The sequence below is a fragment of the Vicugna pacos genome, chromosome 28 (genome assembly GCF_048564905.1).
Source record: "Vicugna pacos chromosome 28, VicPac4, whole genome shotgun sequence".
NCBI classification, from domain to species: Eukaryota; Metazoa; Chordata; class Mammalia; order Artiodactyla; family Camelidae; genus Vicugna; species Vicugna pacos.
In genome coordinates this window covers 302,929-322,413 of record NC_133014.1, presented here as the reverse complement: position 1 = coordinate 322,413, position 19,485 = coordinate 302,929, and the positions used below count along the sequence as shown (strand labels likewise).

The 19,485-nt window shown below is 61.1% G+C and overlaps 2 protein-coding genes across 2 annotated transcripts in view; both read left to right on the top strand.

Annotated features, from left to right (window-relative positions):
- Positions 1-19,485, top strand: part of LOC116277736 (ankyrin repeat domain-containing protein 26-like) — a 533,747-nt gene that overhangs the window by 402,618 nt on the left and 111,644 nt on the right.
- Positions 1-19,485, top strand: part of LOC140690089 (uncharacterized) — a 380,224-nt gene that overhangs the window by 302,161 nt on the left and 58,578 nt on the right. The window lies entirely within an intron of this gene.

Sequence of the window (19,485 nt, the reverse complement as noted above, 5' to 3'; positions counted from 1 at the left end):
TCCGGGGAACCAGGACACTCATGCCGCTCCCCAAGTGAGGGGCTGGTGTGCCACACTGTGGAAGGCCAGCACAGGCTCCGGAAGAGTCTGGGTATGAAGGGCTCCCCACCACCACAGCCTCCTGCCCAGACATCGCCCAGGTCTCTCCCCAGGATCTTGCCTGCAGCTCCTGAAGAGCCTGCTGCTCCTGCTCATCTAGCCGCTCCTGAAGAGCCTGCCGCTCCTGCTGATCTTGCCGCTCTTGAACAACCTGCAGCTCCTGAAGAGCCTGCCTCTCCTCCTGATCTAGCCGCTCCTGAAGAGCCCGCCGCTCCTGAAGAGCCCACGGCTCCTGAAGAGCCTGCCGCTCCTGAAGAGCCCACCGATCCTGAAGAGCCTGACGCTCCTGCTGATCTAGCTGCTCCTGAAGAGCCCGCCATTCCTGCTGATCTAGCCGCTCCTGAGGAGCCTGCAGCTCCTGAAGAGCCTGCCATTCCTGAAGAGCCCGCCGCTCCTGAAGAGCCCGCCGCTCCTGAAGCGCCTGCCGTTCCTGCTGATCTAGCCGCTCCTGAAGAGCCCGCCATTCCTGCTGATCTAGCCACTCCTGAAGAACCTGCTGTTCCTGCTGATTTAGCCGCTCCTGAAGAGCCTGCAGCTCCTGAAGAGCCTGCCGCTCCTGCTGATCTTGCCACTCCTGAAGAGCCTGCAGCTCCTGAAGAGCCTGACGCTCCTGCTGATCTAGCTGCTCCTGAAGAGCCCGCCATTCCTGCTGATCTAGCTGCTCCTGAAGAGCCCGCCATTCCTGCTGATCTAGCCGCTCCTGAAGAGCCCGCCATTCCTGCTGATCTAGCCGCTCCTGAGGAGCCTGCAGCTCCTGAAGAGCCTGCCATTCCTGAAGAGCCTGCAGCTCCTGAAGAGCCTGCCATTCCTGCTCATCTAGCCGCTCCTGAAGAGCCTGCAGCTCCTGAAGAGCCTGCCATTCCTGAAGAGCCCGCCGCTCCTGAAGAGCCTGCCGCTCCTGCTGATCTTGCCACTCCTGAAGAGCCTGCCGCTCCTGCTGATCTTGCTGCTCCTGAGAAGCCTGCAGTTCCTGCACCTGCACCTGGGCCGCTGGGCAGTGGAGAACCATTTCAGGCATCATCACCCCCTAGGGCTCTGCCCCCTCTGCACCCTCCTACACCTTCTCCAAAATCCCACCATAAATCCCCTCCCCTACCCGAAGTTGACTTCCCTACCCCTGAATTTGCTTTTGTTTTGTTTTTCTTTAGTTTAGTTTATTTGTTTTACATCATTTATGGCATCCTATATTTTTCCATTTTCCACTTCCTTTAATAAAATACAGATTTTTTTCCCTTTTAAATTGTGCATTTCAGGAACATTAAGTGCATTCCCATGCTGTCCGACCATCACTACCATGTAGTTTTATGCTCTTTACGCTATTTATGCCCGTGAAGTACATCCCACCACGGCCTCAAACCCCTCATCTGGACACTCCTGGGCATGCACACTCCTGGGCCTGCACACTCCTGGATCTGTACACTCCTGGGCCTTCCCTGCATGGGCCTTCTCTGGCCTAGGCTTGCACACTGTTGGGCCCGCACACACCTGGATTGCACACTCATAGGCCTGCACACTCCAAGACATGCACAATGTTTAGCCTGAACACACCTGGGCCTGTATAATCCTGATTTTGCACACTCCTGGGCCTGAACACTGCTGGGCTGCACAGCCCAAGGCCTGTACAATCTTGGGCCTGCACAATCCTGTCTCTGCACACTGCGGAGTCTGCACACGCCTTGGCCTGCACACTCCTGGGCCTGTACACTCCAGGACCTACACCCTCCTTGGCCTGCACACACCTTTGTCTGCACACTCCTGGGCCTGCAATCTTCAGGACCTGCACAATCCTGGGACAGCAGACACCTGGGCCTTCATACTCCTGGACCTGCGAACACTCGGGCCTGCATGAACCTGGGCTTGTACACTCCTGGGCCTGCAAACTTCAGGACCTGCACACTCCTGGGACAGCAGACACCTGAGCCTTCACACTCCTGGACCTGCGCACACTTGGACCTGCATAAACCTGGGCTTGTACACTCCTGGGCCTGCTCCCATCTATGCCTGCACACTCCTAGCCCTGTTCCCACCTGTGCCGGCACACCCCTGGGCCTGCACACTCCTATCTCTGCACACTCCAGTGTCTGCACACTCCTGGTCCTGCACACTCCTGGGCCTGTACACTCCTGGGCATGCACACCCCTGTCCATGCACACTCCGGTGTCTGCAAACTCCAGGGCCTGCACACCCCTGGGCCTGCACACTCCTGGGCCTGCATATTCGATGGCCTGTCCTCTCCAGGGCCTGCACACTCCTGGGACTGCACATACCTGGGCCTGCACGCTCCTGGACCTGCGCAAACCTGGGCCTTCACAAACCTGGGACTGTACACTCTTGGGCCTGCTCCACTTGTGCTTGCACACACCTGGGACTGCAAACTCCTCGGCCTGCTTCCTCCTGTGCCTACACACTCCTGGGCCTGCCCTGGCCTGGGCCTTCACACTCCTGGAACTGCACCATCCTGGGCCTGCACACTCCTCTGCACAATCCTGGGACTGCACACTCCTGGGTCTGCATATCCCAGAGCCTGCATACACCAGGGCTGTACACTCCTGTGCCAGTACACTAGTGTGCCTGCTCCCTCCAGTGTCTGCACATTCCTGGGCCTGCACAGGCCTGGGTATGCACACCCTTTAGCCTGCACACTCCTGGGACTGTTCCATATTGTGTCTGCACACTCCTGGGTCTGCACGCTCCTGGACCTGCGCACACCGGGGCCTGCACGAACCTGGGCCTGTACACCCCTGGGCCTGCACCCTCCTTTGCCTGCACACTCCACGGCCTGCACACTCCTGGGTCTGCACACTACTGGGGCTGCTCCCACATGTGCCTGCACACTCCTGGCCCTGCACACTCCTGGGGGTGCACACTGCTTGGTCTGCACAGTCCTGGGCCTGCACATTCCAGGGATTGTCCTCTCCAGGGCCTGCACACTCCTGGGCCTGCACCCTCCTTGTCCTGCGCACTCCTCTGTCTGCACACTCCTGGGCCTGCACACTCCTGGGCCTGCAAAATGCTGGGCCTGCCCACGCCTGGGCCTGCAAATCCGGGGCCTGCACACACATGGGCCTGTACACACCTGGGCCTGCCCTGGTCTGGGCCTGCATATTCCTTTTCCTGCACACTCCTCTGTCTGCACACTCCTGTGCCTGTACACTCCTGGACCTACACAATGTTGGGCCTGCACACAACTGGGCCTGTATACCCCTGGACCTGCACAATCCAGTGACTGATCCCTCCTGTGTCTGCACACTCCTGGGCCTGCACACACCGGGGCCTGCCCTCTCCTGGGCCTGCACACACCTGGGACTGCACAGGCCTGGGCCTGCACTCTACTTGGCCTGCACACTGTTGGGCCTTCTCCCTCCTGTGACTGCATATTCCTAGGCAAGCACAGTCTTGGGCCTACACACCCCTGGCCCTGCCCTATCCCAGGCCAGCCCACACCTCGGCCGACCCTCTCATGAACCTGCACACTCCTGGGGCTGCACACTCCAGGGCCTGCTCGCATCTGTCCCTACACACTCCTTGGCCTAAAAACTCCTGGGCCTGCTCCCTCCTGCACCTACATATCCCTGGGCCTGCACACTCCAGGGCCGGTGCTCTTCTGGGCCTGCACCCTCCTAGGACTACACTCACCTGGGCCTAAACACTCCTGGACCTGCCCACACCTGGGCCTGCATGAACCTGGGCTTGTACACTCCTGGGCCTGATCCCACCAATGCCTGTACACTCCTCGGCATGTTCCGATCTGTGCCGGCACAATCCTGGGGCTGCACACGGCTTGGCCTGCACAGCCCTGATCCTGTACAATCCTGGGCCTGCACACCCCTGTCTCTGCACAAGCTGGTGTCTGCACACTCCTGGGCCTGCACACTCCTCGGACTGCACAATCCATGGCCTGCCCTCTCCTGGGCCTGCACAATCCTGGGACAGCACACACCTGGGCCTGCACACTCCTGGACGTGCACAAACCTGGGCCTTCACGAATTGGGCCTGTACACTCCTGGGCCTGCAACTCCTGTACCTGCTCCCTCCTGTGACTACATACTCCTGGGCCTGAAATCTCCTAGTCCTGCACACTCCTGGGCTTGAACACTACTGGCCCTGCACACTCTTGGGCCTGCACACTTCTGGCCCTGCACACTCCTGGGCCTGCCTTCTCCTGGGCCCACACAATCCCTCGTCAGCACACTCCTGGGCCTGCACACTCCTGCGCCTTCCCTCTCCTGGGCCTGCCCCCAATTCAGCCGGCCCTCTCCTACCCCTGCACACCCTTGGGCCTGCACACTACTGGGCCTGCTCCTACGTGTGCCTGCACACTCCTGGGCCTGCACACTCCTGATTCTCTACAATCCAGGGCCTGAACACTGCTGGGCCTCACAGCCCTGGACCTGCACACTCCTGGGCCTGCACACTCCAGTGTCTGTGCCCTCCTGGGCCTGCCCTGTCCTGGGCCCGCACAATCCCTTGTGTGCACACTCCTGGGCCTGCACACTCCTGTACCTGCACAACCCTGTACCTGCCCCCTCCTGTGACTACATACTCCTGGGCCTGAAATCTCCTGGTCCTGCACACTCCTGGGGCTGAACACTACTGGCCTTGCATGCTCTTGGGCCTGCACACTTCTGGCCCTGCACACTCCTGGGCCTGCCTTCTCCTGGGCCCACACAATCCCTCGTCTGCACACACCTGGGCCTGGACACTCCTGCGCCTTCCCTCTCCTGGGCCTGCCCCCAATTCGGCCGGCACTCTCCTGGACCTGCACACTCCTGGGCCTGACCTAACCTAGGCCTGCACAGTCCTGGATCTGCACACTTCTGGGCCTGCTCCCTCCTGTGCCATCACACTTCTGGGACTGCACACTTGTGCGCCTGCACACTCCTGGGCCTGCACACTAATGGGTCTGCACACACCTGGGACAGCACCCTGCTGGGCCTGCACACTCCTGGGTCTGCACATCCCAGAGCCTGCACACACCTGGGCCTGCACACTCCTTGGTCTGTTCCGTATTGTGACTGCACACTACTGGGCCTGCACACTCCTGGACCTGCGCACACCGGGGCCTGCACGAACCTGGGCCTGTACACTCCTGGGCCTGTACACTCCTGGGCCTTCCCTGGCCTATGCCTTCACTGGCCTAGGCTTGCACACTACTGGGCCTGCACACTGCTCGAACTGCACACTCATGGGCCTGCACACAACAGGACCTGCACAATCTTGGGTATTAACACACCTGGGCCTGTATACTCCTGATTCTGTACAATCCAGGGCCTGAACACTGCTGGGCCTCACAGCCCTGGGCATGCATACTCCTGGGCCTGAACACTCCAGGGTCTGTACCCTCCTGGGCCTGCCCTGGCCTGGGCCTGCACCCTCCTTGGCCTGCACACTCCTCTGTCTGCACACTCCTGGGCCTGCACACTCCTGGACCTGCACAATGTTGGGCCTAAACACACCTGGACCTGCACACTCCTGTGACTGATCCCTCCTGTGTCTGCACACTCCTGGGCCTGCACACTGCTGGGCCTGCCCTCTCCTGGGCTCGCACAATCCCTCGTGTGCACACTCAAGGGCCTGCACACTCCAGGGCCTGTACGCATCTATCCTTACACACTCCTTGCCTGCAAACTCCTGGGCCTCCTCCCTCCTGTACCTACACACTCCTGGGCCTGCACCACCCAGGGCCTGCAGACTCCTGGGACTGCACACACCTGGGCCTACACACTCCTGGATCTGCGCACACCTCAGCCTGCATGAACCTGGGCTTGTACACTCCTGGGCCTGTTACCACCTATGCCTGTGCACACCTAGGCTTGTTCCCATCTGTGCCGGCACACTCCTGGGGCTGCACACGGATTGGAATGCACAGCCCTGGGCCTGTACAATCCTGGGCCTGCACTCTCCTGTCTCTGCACACTCCTTGGCCTGCACACTCCTGAGCCTGCTCCCTCCTGTGTCGGCACACTCCTGGGCCTACTCCCACCTATGCCGACACACTTCTGCACCTGTCCCTCTTGTGCCGTCACAATCCTGGGACTGCACACTCCTGTCTCTGCACACTCCAGTGTCTGCACACTCCTGGCCCTGCACACTCCTGGGCCTGTACTCTCCCGCACCTGTTCCCTCCTTTACCTGCACACTGCTGTGCCAACACTCTCCCACGCCTGTACTCTCCTGGGCCTTCCCTGGCCTAGGCTTGCACCCTCCTTGGCCTGCACACTCCTCTGTCTGCACACTCCTGGGCCTGCACAATCCTGGGCCTGCAAACTCTAGGGCCTGCACACACATCGGCCTGTACACTCCAGGGCCGGCACAATCCAGGGCCTGCCTTGGCCTGGGCCTGCACCCTCCTTGTACTGCACACTCCTCTGCACACTCTTGGGCCTGCATACTTCTTGCCCTGCACATTGCTGGGCCTGCCTTATACTGGGCCCGCACAATCCCTCGTGTGCACACACCTGGGTCTGCACACTCCTGGGCCTGCACACTCCACGGCCTGCCCTCTCCTGGGTCTGCACAATCCTGGAACTGCATACACCTGGGCCTGCACACTCCAGGACCTGCGCACACATGGACCTGCCCTGTCCTGGGCCCGCACAATCCCTTGTGTGCACACTCCTGGGCCTGCACTCTCCTAGGCCTGTACACTCCTGGGCATGCACACCCCTGTCCATGCACACTCCGGTGTCTGCAAACTCCAGGGCCTGCACACCCCTGGGCCTGCACACTCCTGGGCCTGCATATTCGATGGCCTGTCCTCTCCAGGGCCTGCACACTCCTGGGACTGCACATACCTGGGCCTGCACGCTCCTGGACCTGCGCAAACCTGGGCCTTCACAAACCTGGGACTGTACACTCTTGGGCCTGCTCCACTTGTGCTTGCACACACCTGGGACTGCAAACTCCTCGGCCTGCTTCCTCCTGTGCCTACACACTCCTGGGCCTGCCCTGGCCTGGGCCTTCACACTCCTGGAACTGCACCATCCTGGGCCTGCACACTCCTCTGCACAATCCTGGGACTGCACACTCCTGGGTCTGCATATCCCAGAGCCTGCATACACCAGGGCTGTACACTCCTGTGCCAGTACACTAGTGTGCCTGCTCTCTCCAGTGTCTGCACATTCCTGGGCCTGCACAGGCCTGGGTATGCACACCCTTTAGCCTGCACACTCCTGGGCCTGTTCCATATTGTGTCTGCACACTCCTGGGTCTGCACGCTCCTGGACCTGCGCACACCGGGGCCTGCACGAACCTGGGCCTGTACACCCCTGGGCCTGCCCACTCCTCTACCTGCTCACTCCTGTGACTGCATTCTCCTGGGCCTGCACACTCCTGGACCTGTACACTCCTGGGCCTTCCCTGCCCTGGGCCTGCACCCTCCTTGGCCTGCACACTCCTCTGTCTGCACACTCCTGGGCCTGCACACTCCTGGGCCTGCAAAATGCTGGGCCTGCCCACGCCTGGGCCTGCAAATCCGGGGCCTGCACACACATGGGCCTGTACACACCTGGGCCTGCCCTGGTCTGGGCCTGCATATTCCTTTTCCTGCACACTCCTCTGTCTGCACACTCCTGTGCCTGTACACTCCTGGACCTACACAATGTTGGGCCTGTACACAACTGGGCCTGTATACCCCTGGACCTGCACAATCCAGTGACTGATCCCTCCTGGGCCTGCACACTCCTGGACCTGTACACTCCTGGGCCTTCCCTGGCCTGGGCCTGCACCCTCCTTGGCCTGCACACTCCTCTGTCTGCACACTCCTGGGCCTGCACACTCCTGGACCTGCACAATGTTGGGCCTAAACACACCTGGGCCTGTATACTCCTGGACCTGCACACTCCTGTGACTGATCCCTCCTGTGTCTGCACACTCCTGGGCCTGCACACTGCTGGGCCTGCCCTCTCCTGGGCTCGCACAATCCCTCGTGTGCACACTCAAGGGCCTGCACACTCCAGGGCCTGTACGCATCTATCCTTACACACTCCTTGCCTGCAAACTCCTGGGCCTCCTCCCTCCTGTACCTACACACTCCTGGGCCTGCACCACCCAGGGCCTGCAGACTCCTGGGACTGCACACACCAGGGCATGCACTCTCCTGGACCTGTGCACACCTGGGCCTGCACGAACATTGGCCTGTACACTCCTGGGCTTCCACACTCCTGTACCTGCTCCCTCCTGTGACTACATACTCCTCGGCCTACAAACTCCTGGTCCTGAACACTCCTGGGCCTGAACACTATTGGCACTGCACACTCTTGGGACAGCACACTTCTGGCCCTGCACACTCCTGCGCCTTCCAATTCCTGGGCCTGCCCCCAATTCGGCCGGCCCTATCCTGCACCTGCACACTCTGGGCCTGCACACTACTGGGACTGCTCCCACTTGTGCCTGCACACACCTGGGTCTGCACACTCCTCGGTCTGCTGCCTCCTGTGCCTGCACACTCCTGGGCATGCACACGCCTGGGCCTGCCCTCTGCTTGGTGGGCACGGTCCTGGGACTCCCCATTCCTGCGCCTGAACACCCTTGGACCTGACCTTTCTTGGGCCTGCACACTCTGGGGCCTGACGTCCCCTGGTTCTGCACACTACAGGGACTGCACACTCCTGGGCCTGCACACTGCTGGGTCTGCACAGCCCTGGGCCTGCACACTCCTGTCTCTGCACACTCCGGTGTCTGCACAATCCTGGGCCTGAACACTCCTGGACCTGCCCTGGTCTGGGCCTGCACACTCCTTTGCCTCCACACTCCACGGCCTGCACACTCCTGGGTCTGCACACTGCGGTGTCTGCACACACCTGGGCCTGCAACTCCTGGGCCTGCACACACCTGGGACTGCACACGCCCGGGCATGTATACTCCTGGACCTGCACACAACTGGGCCTGGACACTCCTGGGACAGCACACTTCTGGGCCTGTACACTCCTGGACCTGCCCTGGTCTGGGCCTGCACCCTCCTTGGGCTGCACACTCCTCTGTCTGCACACTCCTGGGCCTGAACACTTCTGGCCCTGCACACTGTTGGGCCTATCTTCTCCTGGGCCCGCACAATCCCTCGTGTGCACACTCCTTGGCCTGCACACTCCTGGGCCTTCCTCCTAAATGGCCTGCCCCCAATTCTGCCGGCCCTCTCCTGGACCTGAACACTCTTGGGCCTGCACACTACTGGTCCTGCTCCCACTTGTGCCTGCACAATCCTGGGCCTACACACTCCAGGGCCTGTACATTCCTGCACCTGTTCCCTCCTTTACCTGCACACTGCTGTGCCGACACTCTCCCAGGCCTGTACACTCCTGGGCCTGTCCTGGCCTGAGCCTGCACCCCCCTGGGCCTGCACACTCCTCTCTGTCTGCACACTACTGGGCCTTCCCTCTCTTGGGGCTGCCCCCAATTCGGCCGGCCCTCTCCTCGACCTGCACACTCCTGGCCTGCACACTCCAGGGCCTGCGCTCTCCTAGGCCTGCACACTCCTGGGTCTGCACCCACCTGGGCTTGCACACTCTTCTCTCTGCACACTCCTGGGCCTAAACAATCCTGGGCCTGCACACTCCTGGGCCTGCACAGCCCACAGCCTGCACACACCTGGGCCTGTACACTCCTGGGCCAGTACATTCTTCTGCCTGATCCCTCCCGTGTCTGCACACTCCTGGGTTGCACACACCTGGGCCTGCACACTCCTGGACCTGCGGAAACCTGGGCCTTCACGAATTGGGCCTGTACACTCCTGGGCCTGCAACTCCTGTACCTGCTCCCTCCTGTGACTACATACTCCTGGGTCTGAAATCTCCTAGTCCTGCACACTCCTGGGCTTGAACACTACTGGCCCTGCACACTCTTGGGCCTGCACACTTCTGGCCCTGCACACTCCTGGGCCTGCCTTCTCCTGGGCCCGCACAATCCCTCGTGTGCACACTCCTTGGCCTGCACACTCCTGGGCCTTCCCCCTAATGGGCCTGCCCCCAATTCGCCCGGCCCTCTCCTGGACCTGCACACTCTTGGGCCTGCATACTACTGGTCCTGCTCCCACTTGTGCCTGCACAATCATGGGCCTACACACTCCAGGGCCTGCCCTCTACTGGGCCCGCATACTCCTGGGACAGCAGACACCTGGGCCTACAGAATCCTGGACCTACGCACAGCTGGGCCTGCATCAACCTTGGCTTGTACGCTCCTGGGTCTTCTCCCACATATGCCTATTCACTCCTAGGCTTGTTCCCATCTGTGCCGGCACATTCCTGGGGCTCCAAATGGCTTGGCCTGCACAGCCCTTGGCCTGTACAATCCTGGGCCTACACACTCCTGTCTCTGCACACTGCGGTGTCTGCACACACCTGGGCCTGCAACTCCTGGGCCTGCACACACCGGGGCCTGCCCTCTCTGGGCCTGCACACACCTGGGACTGCACACGCCCGGGCATGTACACTCCTGGACCTGCACACAACTGGGCCTGTACACTCCTGGACCTGCCCTGGTCTGGGCCTGCACCCTCCTTGGGCTGCACACTCCTCTGTCTGCACACTCCTGGGCCTGAACACTTCTGGCCCTGCACACTGTTGGGCCTATCTTCTCCTGGGCCCGCACAATCCCTCGTGTGCACACTCCTTGGCCTGCACACTCCTGGGCCTTCCTCCTAAATGGCCTGCCCCCAATTCTGCCGGCCCTCTCCTGGACCTGAACACTCTTGGGCCTGCACACTACTGGTCCTGCTCCCACTTGTGCCTGCACAATCCTGGGCCTACACACTCCAGGGCCTGTACATTCCTGCACCTGTTCCCTCCTTTACCTGCACACTGCTGTGCCGACACTCTCCCAGGCCTGTACACTCCTGGGCCTGTCCTGGCCTGAGCCTGCACCCCCCTGGGCCTGCACACTCCTCTCTGTCTGCACACTACTGGGCCTTCCCTCTCTTGGGGCTGCCCCCAATTCGGCCGGCCCTCTCCTCGACCTGCACACTCCTGGCCTGCACACTCCAGGGCCTGCGCTCTCCTAGGCCTGCACACTCCTGGGTCTGCACCCACCTGGGCTTGCACACTCTTCTCTCTGCACACTCCTGGGCCTAAACAATCCTGGGCCTGCACACTCCTGGGCCTGCACAGCCCACAGCCTGCACACACCTGGGCCTGTACACTCCTGGGCCAGTACATTCTTCTGTCTGATCCCTCCCGTGTCTGCACACTCCTGGGTTGCACACACCTGGGCCTGCACACTCCTGGACCTGCACAGGCCTGGGCCTGCACTCTACTTGGCCTGCACACTGTTGGGCCTTCTCCCTCCTGTGACTGCATATTCCTAGGCAAGCACAGTCTTGGGCCTACACACCCCTGGCCCTGCCCTATCCCAGGCCAGCCCACACCTCGGCCGACCCTCTCATGAACCTGCACACTCCTGGGGCTGCACACTCCAGGGCCTGCTCGCATCTGTCCCTACACACTCCTTGGCCTAAAAACTCCTGGGCCTGCTCCCTCCTGCACCTACATATCCCTGGGCCTGCACACTCCAGGGCCGGTGCTCTTCTGGGCCTGCACCCTCCTAGGACTACACTCACCTGGGCCTAAACACTCCTGGACCTGCCCACACCTGGGCCTGCATGAACCTGGGCTTGTACACTCCTGGGCCTGATCCCACCAATGCCTGTACACTCCTCGGCATGTTCCGATCTGTGCCGGCACAATCCTGGGGCTGCACACGGCTTGGCCTGCACAGCCCTGATCCTGTACAATCCTGGGCCTGCACACCCCTGTCTCTGCACAAGCTGGTGTCTGCACACTCCTGGGCCTGCACACTCCTCGGACTGCACAATCCATGGCCTGCCCTCTCCTGGGCCTGCACAATCCTGGGACAGCACACACCTGGGCCTGCACACTCCGGGACGTGCACAAACCTGGGTCTTCACGAATTGGGCCTGTACACTCCTGGGCCTGCAACTCCTGTACCTGTTCCCTCCTGTGACTACATACTCCTGGGTCTGAAATCTCCTGGTCCTGCACACTCCTGGGTCTGAACACTACTGGCCCTGCACACTCTTGGGCCTGCACACTTCTGGCCCTGCACACTCCTGGGCCTGCCTTCTCCTGGGCCCACACAATCCCTCGTCAGCACACTCCTGGGCCTGCACACTCCTGCGCCTTCCCTCTCTTGGGCCTGCCCCCAATTCGGCCGGCCCTCTCCTACCCCTGCACACCTTTGGGTCTGCACACTACTGGGCCTACTCTTACGTGGGCCTGCACACTCCTGGGCCTGCACACTCCTGCGCCTTCCCTCTCCTGGGCCTGCCCCCAATTCGGCCGGCCCTCTCCTACCCCTGCACACCCTTGGGCCTGCACACTACTGGGCCTGCTCCTACGTGGGCCTGCACACTCCTGGGCCTGCACACTCCTGATTCTCTACAATCCAGAGCGTGAACACTACTGGGCCTCACAGCCCTGGGCCTGCACACTCCTGGGCCTGCACACTCCAGTGTCTGTACCCTCCTGGGCCTGCACACGGCTGGGCCTGCCCTGTCCTGGGCCCGCACAATCCCTTGTGTGCACACTCCTGGGCCTGCACACTCCTGTACCTGCACAACCCTGTACCTGCTCCCTCCTGTGACTACATACTCCTGGGCCTGAAATCTCCTGGTCCTGCACACTCCTGGGCCTGAACACTACTGGCCTTGCATACTCTTGGGCCTGCACACTTCTGGCCCTGCACACTCCTGGGCCTGCCTTCTCTGGGCCCACACAATCCCTCGTCTGCACACACCTGGGCCTGGACACTCCTGCGCCTTCCCTCTGCTGGGCCTGCCCCCATTTCGGCCGGCACTCTCCTGGACCTGCACACTCCTGGGCCTGACCTATCCTAGGCCTGCACAGTCCTGGATCTGCACACTTCTGGGCCTGCTCCCTCCTGTGCCATCACACTTCTGGGACTGCACACTTGTGCGCCTGCACACTCCTGGGCCTGCACACTCCTGGGCTTACACAATAATGGGTCTGCACACACCTGGGACAGCACCCTGCTGGGCCTGCACACTACTGGGTCTGCACATCCCAGAGCCTGCACACACCTGGGCCTGCACACTCCTTGGCCTGTTCCGTATTGTGACTGCACACTACTGGGCCTGCACGCTCCTGGACCTGTGCACACCGGGGACTGCACACTCCTGGACCTGTACACTCCTGGGACTTCCCTGGCCTGGGCCTTCACTGGCCTAGGCTTGCACACTACTGGGCCTGCACACTGCTCGAACTGCACACTCATGGGCCTGCACACAACAGGACCTGCACAATCTTGGGCATTAACACACCTGGGCCTGTATAGTCCTGATTCTGTACAATCCAGGGCCTGAACACTGCTGGGCCTCACAGCCCTGGGCATGCATACTCCTGGGCCTGAACACTCCAGGGTCTGTACCCTCCTGGGCCTGCCCTGGCCTGGGCCTGCACCCTCCTTGGCCTGCACACTCCTCTGTCTGCACACTCCTGGGCCTGCACACTCCTGGACCTGCACAATGTTGGGCCTAAACACACCTGGGCCTGTATACTCCTGGACCTGCACACTCCTGTGACTGATCCCTCCTGTGTCTGCACACTCCTGGGCCTGCACACTGCTGGGCCTGCCCTCTCCTGGGCTCGCACAATCCCTCGTGTGCACACTCAAGGGCCTGCACACTCCAGGGCCTGTACGCATCTATCCTTACACACTCCTTGCCTGCAAACTCCTGGGCCTCCTCCCTCCTGTACCTACACACTCCTGGGCCTGCACCACCCAGGGCCTGCAGACTCCTGGGACTGCACACACCAGGGCATGCACTCTCCTGGACCTGTGCACACCTGGGCCTGCACGAACATTGGCCTGTACACTCCTGGGCTTCCACACTCCTGTACCTGCTCCCTCCTGTGACTACATACTCCTCGGCCTACAAACTCCTGGTCCTGAACACTCCTGGGCCTGAACACTATTGGCACTGCACACTCTTGGGACAGCACACTTCTGGCCCTGCACACTCCTGCGCCTTCCAATTCCTGGGCCTGCCCCCAATTCGGCCGGCCCTATCCTGCACCTGCACACTCTGGGCCTGCACACTACTGGGACTGCTCCCACTTGTGCCTGCACACACCTGGGTCTGCACACTCCTCGGTCTGCTGCCTCCTGTGCCTGCACACTCCTGGGCATGCACACGCCTGGGCCTGCCCTCTGCTTGGTGGGCAAGGTCCTGGGACTCCCCATTCCTGCGCCTGAACACCCTTGGACCTGCCCTTTCTTGGGCCTGCACACTCTGGGGCCTGACGTCCCCTGGTTCTGCACACTACAGGGACTGCACACTCCTGGGCCTGCACACTCCTGGGTCTGCACAGCCCTGGGCCTGCACACTCCTGTCTCTGCACACTCCGGTGTCTGCACACTCCTGGGCCTGAACACTCCTGGACCTGCCCTGGACTGGGCCTGCACCCTCCTTTGCCTGCACACTCCACGGCCTGCACACTCCTGGGTCTGCACACTACTGGGGCTGCTCCCACATGTGCCTGCACACTCCTGGCCCTGCACACTCCTGGGGGTGCACACTGCTTGGTCTGCACAGTCCTGGGCCTGCACATTCCAGGGATTGTCCTCTCCAGGGCCTGCACACTCCTGGGCCTGCACAGCCCACAGCCTGCACACACCTGGGCCTGTACACTCCTGGGCCAGTACATTCTTCTGTCTGATCCCTCCCGTGTCTGCACACTCCTGGGTTGCACACACCTGGGCCTGCACACTCCTGGACCTGCGCAAACCTGGGCCTTCACGAATTGGGCCTGTACACTCCTGGGCCTGCAACTCCTGTACCTGCTCCCTCCTGTGACTACATACTCCTGGGCCTGAAATCTCCTGGTCCTGCACACTCCTGGGTCTGAACACTACTGGCCCTGCATACTCTTGGGCCTGCCCACTTCTGGCCCTGCACACTCCTGGGCCTGACTTCTCCTGGGCCCACACAATCCCTCGTCTGCACACTCCTGGGCCTGCACACTCCTGCACCTTCCCTCTCCTTGTCCTGCCCCCATTCGGCCGGCCCTCTCCTACCCCTGCACACTCTTGGGCCTGCACACTACTGGGCCTGCTCCTACGTGTGCCTGCACACACCTGGGCCTGCACACCAGCCCTCTGTGGGGCCCTTCCTTTGCTGAGTCTGTGCATGAGCTCCCTGTGATGCCAGCCCACAGAGGTGACAGGTGCAGTAGGTGTTTGTGGTTCTAGAGACATGATGGCTCTCCTAGGAAGCCGGGTCCAGATGATCCCCACTGCGCCGATGGGGGATTGGGGAGACCCTGAGAAGCAGGTGGCTTGTCCAGGGTGACAGCACTGCTGGCGGGGGAGCCGGGTCTGAAGCCAGCTGTGTCATCAGAGCTGTGACCCTGGCTGCATCCAGGCCTCCCCAGGGCTATAGGAGGGGCCGAGTTGGTGTCACTGGGTGGACATGGCATGGGGTGGGAAGTGAGCCATCAACAGCCCAAAAAGGCCCTTGGGGAGCTTTGTGTAAGGAGGAAGCTTGGGGAAGGGGACCCCAGGAAGTGACCTCACTTCCCTGGCAACAGAGCCCAACAGAACTTGGGACCCAGGTCACCAGGCACCCGCTGTGTAGAGAAGGACACTTCTCAACTGACTTGGCTGGTGAACTCAGCTCAGCTCAGACATGTTTTGTTGCATCCCAAGATCCCGAGGTCGCGGCCCCCGGAAAGCCCGCAGCAACGGCCTTTGCCAACAGTGCCGACAGTGGGTCGGGTCTCACCCCAGGCGCCTCTGGCCTTTTGGCCAGAGGGACCGAAAGGTAACACAGGGAGGCCCAGGGCAGGCCCGCCCAGGCCGGGCCACCACTCAGACCCCACCCGGGTGGCCCCACAGCCCCTTCCTGACTGGTGGCGGTGGGGCAGTCATGTTGGGGGGGTCCTGCCTCAAGCAAGAGCAGGCTGAGGAAGGGTCAGAGGCCTGGGGGGCCGATCACGTCACCAACCTGGGTCCAAGCGGGCTGGCTGGGATGTGGAGAACCGGGGCAGGGCCCTGCTGCCCGAGGTGGCGCCCACGCCCTAGGGTGTGTCTCTTGCCTCCCGGGTGACTGAGATGACCAAGGTCCCAGTCTGATCAGGCAGCAGACGGTCGAGTGGGGCAGAAGCAGGAGTGGTCCTGGCCAGGCAGGGCTCTGAGACCTGCGGGCCGGGCCGGCTGCCGGTCACTGTCATTGCAGAGCCAGACACCGCAGGATCCGGGGAACCAGGACACTCATGCCAGCTCCCCAAGTGAGGGGCTGGTGTGCCACACTGTGGAAGGCCAGCACAGGCTCCGGAAGAGTCTGGGAATGAAGGGCTCCCCACCACCACAGCCTCCTGCCCAGACATCGCCCAGGTCTCTCCCCAGGATCTTGCCTGCAGCTCCTGAAGAGCCTGCTGCTCCTGCTCATCTAGCCGCTCCTGAAGAGCCTGCCGCTCCTGCTGATCTTGCCGCTCTTGAACAACCTGCAGCTCCTGAAGAGCCTGCCTCTCCTCCTGATCTAGCCGCTCCTGAAGAGCCCGCCGCTCCTGAAGAGCCCACGGCTCCTGAAGAGCCTGCCGCTCCTGAAGAGCCCACCGATCCTGAAGAGCCTGACGCTCCTGCTGATCTAGCTGCTCCTGAAGAGCCCGCCATTCCTGCTGATCTAGCCGCTCCTGAGGAGCCTGCAGCTCCTGAAGAGCCTGCCATTCCTGAAGAGCCCGCCGCTCCTGAAGAGCCCGCCGCTCCTGAAGCGCCTGCCGTTCCTGCTGATCTAGCCGCTCCTGAAGAGCCCGCCATTCCTGCTGATCTAGCCACTCCTGAAGAACCTGCTGTTCCTGCTGATCTAGCCGCTCCTGAAGAGCCTGCAGCTCCTGAAGAGCCTGCCGCTCCTGAAGAGCCCACCGATCCTGAAGAGCCTGACGCTCCTGCTGATCTAGCTGCTCCTGAAGAGCCCGCCATTCCTGCTGATCTAGCTGCTCCTGAAGAGCCCGCCATTCCTGCTGATCTAGCCGCTCCTGAGGAGCCTGCAGCTCCTGAAGAGCCTGCCATTCCTGAAGAGCCTGCAGCTCCTGAAGAGCCTGCCATTCCTGCTCATCTAGCCGCTCCTGAAGAGCCTGCAGCTCCTGAAGAGCCTGCCATTCCTGCTCATCTAGCCGCTCCTGAAGAGCCTGCAGCTCCTGAAGAGCCTGCCATTCCTGAAGAGCCCGCCGCTCCTGAAGAGCCTGCCGCTCCTGCTGATCTTGCCACTCCTGAAGAGCCTGCCGCTCCTGCTGATCTTGCTGCTCCTGAGAAGCCTGCAGTTCCTGCACCTGCACCTGGGCCGCTGGGCAGTGGAGAACCATTTCAGGCATCATCACCCCCTAGGGCTCTGCCCCCTCTGCACCCTCCTACACCTTCTCCAAAATCCCACCATAAATCCCCTCCCCTACCCGAAGTTGACTTCCCTACCCCTGAATTTGCTTTTGTTTTGTTTTTCTTTAGTTTAGTTTATTTGTTTTACATCATTTATGGCATCCTATATTTTTCCATTTTCCACTTCCTTTAATAAAATACAGATTTTTTTCCCTTTTAAATTGTGCATTTCAGGAACATTAAGTGCATTCCCATGCTGTCCGACCATCACTACCATGTAGTTTTATGCTCTTTACGCTATTTATGCCCGTGAAGTACATCCCACCACGGCCTCAAACCCCTCATCTGGACACTCCTGGGCATGCACACTCCTGGGCCTGCACACTCCTGGATCTGTACACTCCTGGGCCTTCCCTGGCATGGGCCTTCTCTGGCCCTGGCTTGCACACTACTGGGCCTGCACACTCCTGGATTGCACACTCATGGGCCTGAACACTCCAGGACATGCACAATCTTGAGCCTGAACACACCTGGGCCTGTGTACTCCTGATTTTGCACACTCCTGGGCCTGAACACTGCTGGGCCTGCACAGCCCTAGGCCTGTACAATTCTGGGCCTGCACACTCCTGTCTCTGCACACTCCGGAGTCTGCACACGCCTGGGCCTGCACACTCCTGGGCCTGTACACCCCTGGGCCTGCACCCTCCTTGGCCTGCACACTCCTCTGTCTGCACACAGCTGGGCCTGCAAACTTCAGGGCCTGCACTCTACTTGGCCTGCACACTACTGGGCCTGCTCCCTCCTATGCCTGCACACTCCTGGGCATGCACACTCCTGGGCCTGCACACTCCTGGGCCTGCCCTGTCCCTGGCACCAGCCTCCTTCACCCCAACGGTGCTACTCACACGGCTGCGGCGTCTAGCCAGGAGCCCCCAACCGAAACCCCTCCCGAGGGACCCCCTTGCCGGCCCCCAGGGAAGCAGCGGGGCTCCTCTTACCTGCGAGGCGGAGACGTAGTCCAGCTGCAGCCTGACGTCCAGCTGCCGGGCGTGCAGGGCCAGCGTGCATGAGGGCAGCAGGATGGCCATGATCGGCTGGAAGCTGCCCCCGGAGCCTCTACCGCCCCTTGGGGAAGAGGAGGAGGAAAATCCACGTCAGTGCCAAGAACACAGGACCCGTCCACAGAGGGCCCCTCAGGTGTGACAACCCCAGAGGCGCCCGCAGCCGACCTGGGCTGAGAGCCACTTTTCTCGCGGAAGCTCAAGGACCTATGCTGAGCCTCCCTCTCCCTCCCTAAAGAGGGAAAACCCAGAGGCTTTCTAACTTTGCACTCACTGTCCATGTATCAGCCATGTCTAGTTTACCTCCCCAGCAGGGCAGAACCCCTCCCTGCCTTCCCCACCCTCTGCAGGCGGCTCTCGGGGGCCGGAGGGGCACCCTTCCTCCCTGAGGCCAGCCCTGCTGGGGCAGCAGTTGTAATAGAAAAGACCAAATCTGACTGCCTATTAGATCTGTTCTTTTTCCTTTAACCCTCTGCTGTTTTCCAGGCTGTCTTACCAGCTCTGCCCCTTTTGTAAAACAATGTTGCCTTCAGCCTGAAATTGACAGCAGAGCCTGTTCTCAAGGCTCTCAGCCTTCAGGATAAGAGCTCTTTTCCTCTCCTATACACACAACAAGCTGCAGAACAGAAAGTAACATTTGTTTTGTTAGAGGTTTTACAGGGGCCCCATGAGCTGACCCACAACTGCAAAAACAAAGAATTCCTGCACCAAGGACTTTGCACCAACCACCCACAACCCCTCTCCTTTCGAGTGTAAAAGGAGCCTGAAGTCTCACTCGGAGAAGGTGGCTCTCCAGGACATTAGCCTGCCATCTTCTCGGTCAGCTGCCTTTCCAAATAAACTCACTATTCTTTACCCCAACACCGCGTCTCCCGATTTCTTGGCCTGTCGTGCGACTTGCGGAATGAGTGTGGACTTGGAAACACAGGGAAGGAAAGCCAAGTCAGGACTCTCACCCTCTGCCTCTGCTCAGAATACCACCAAG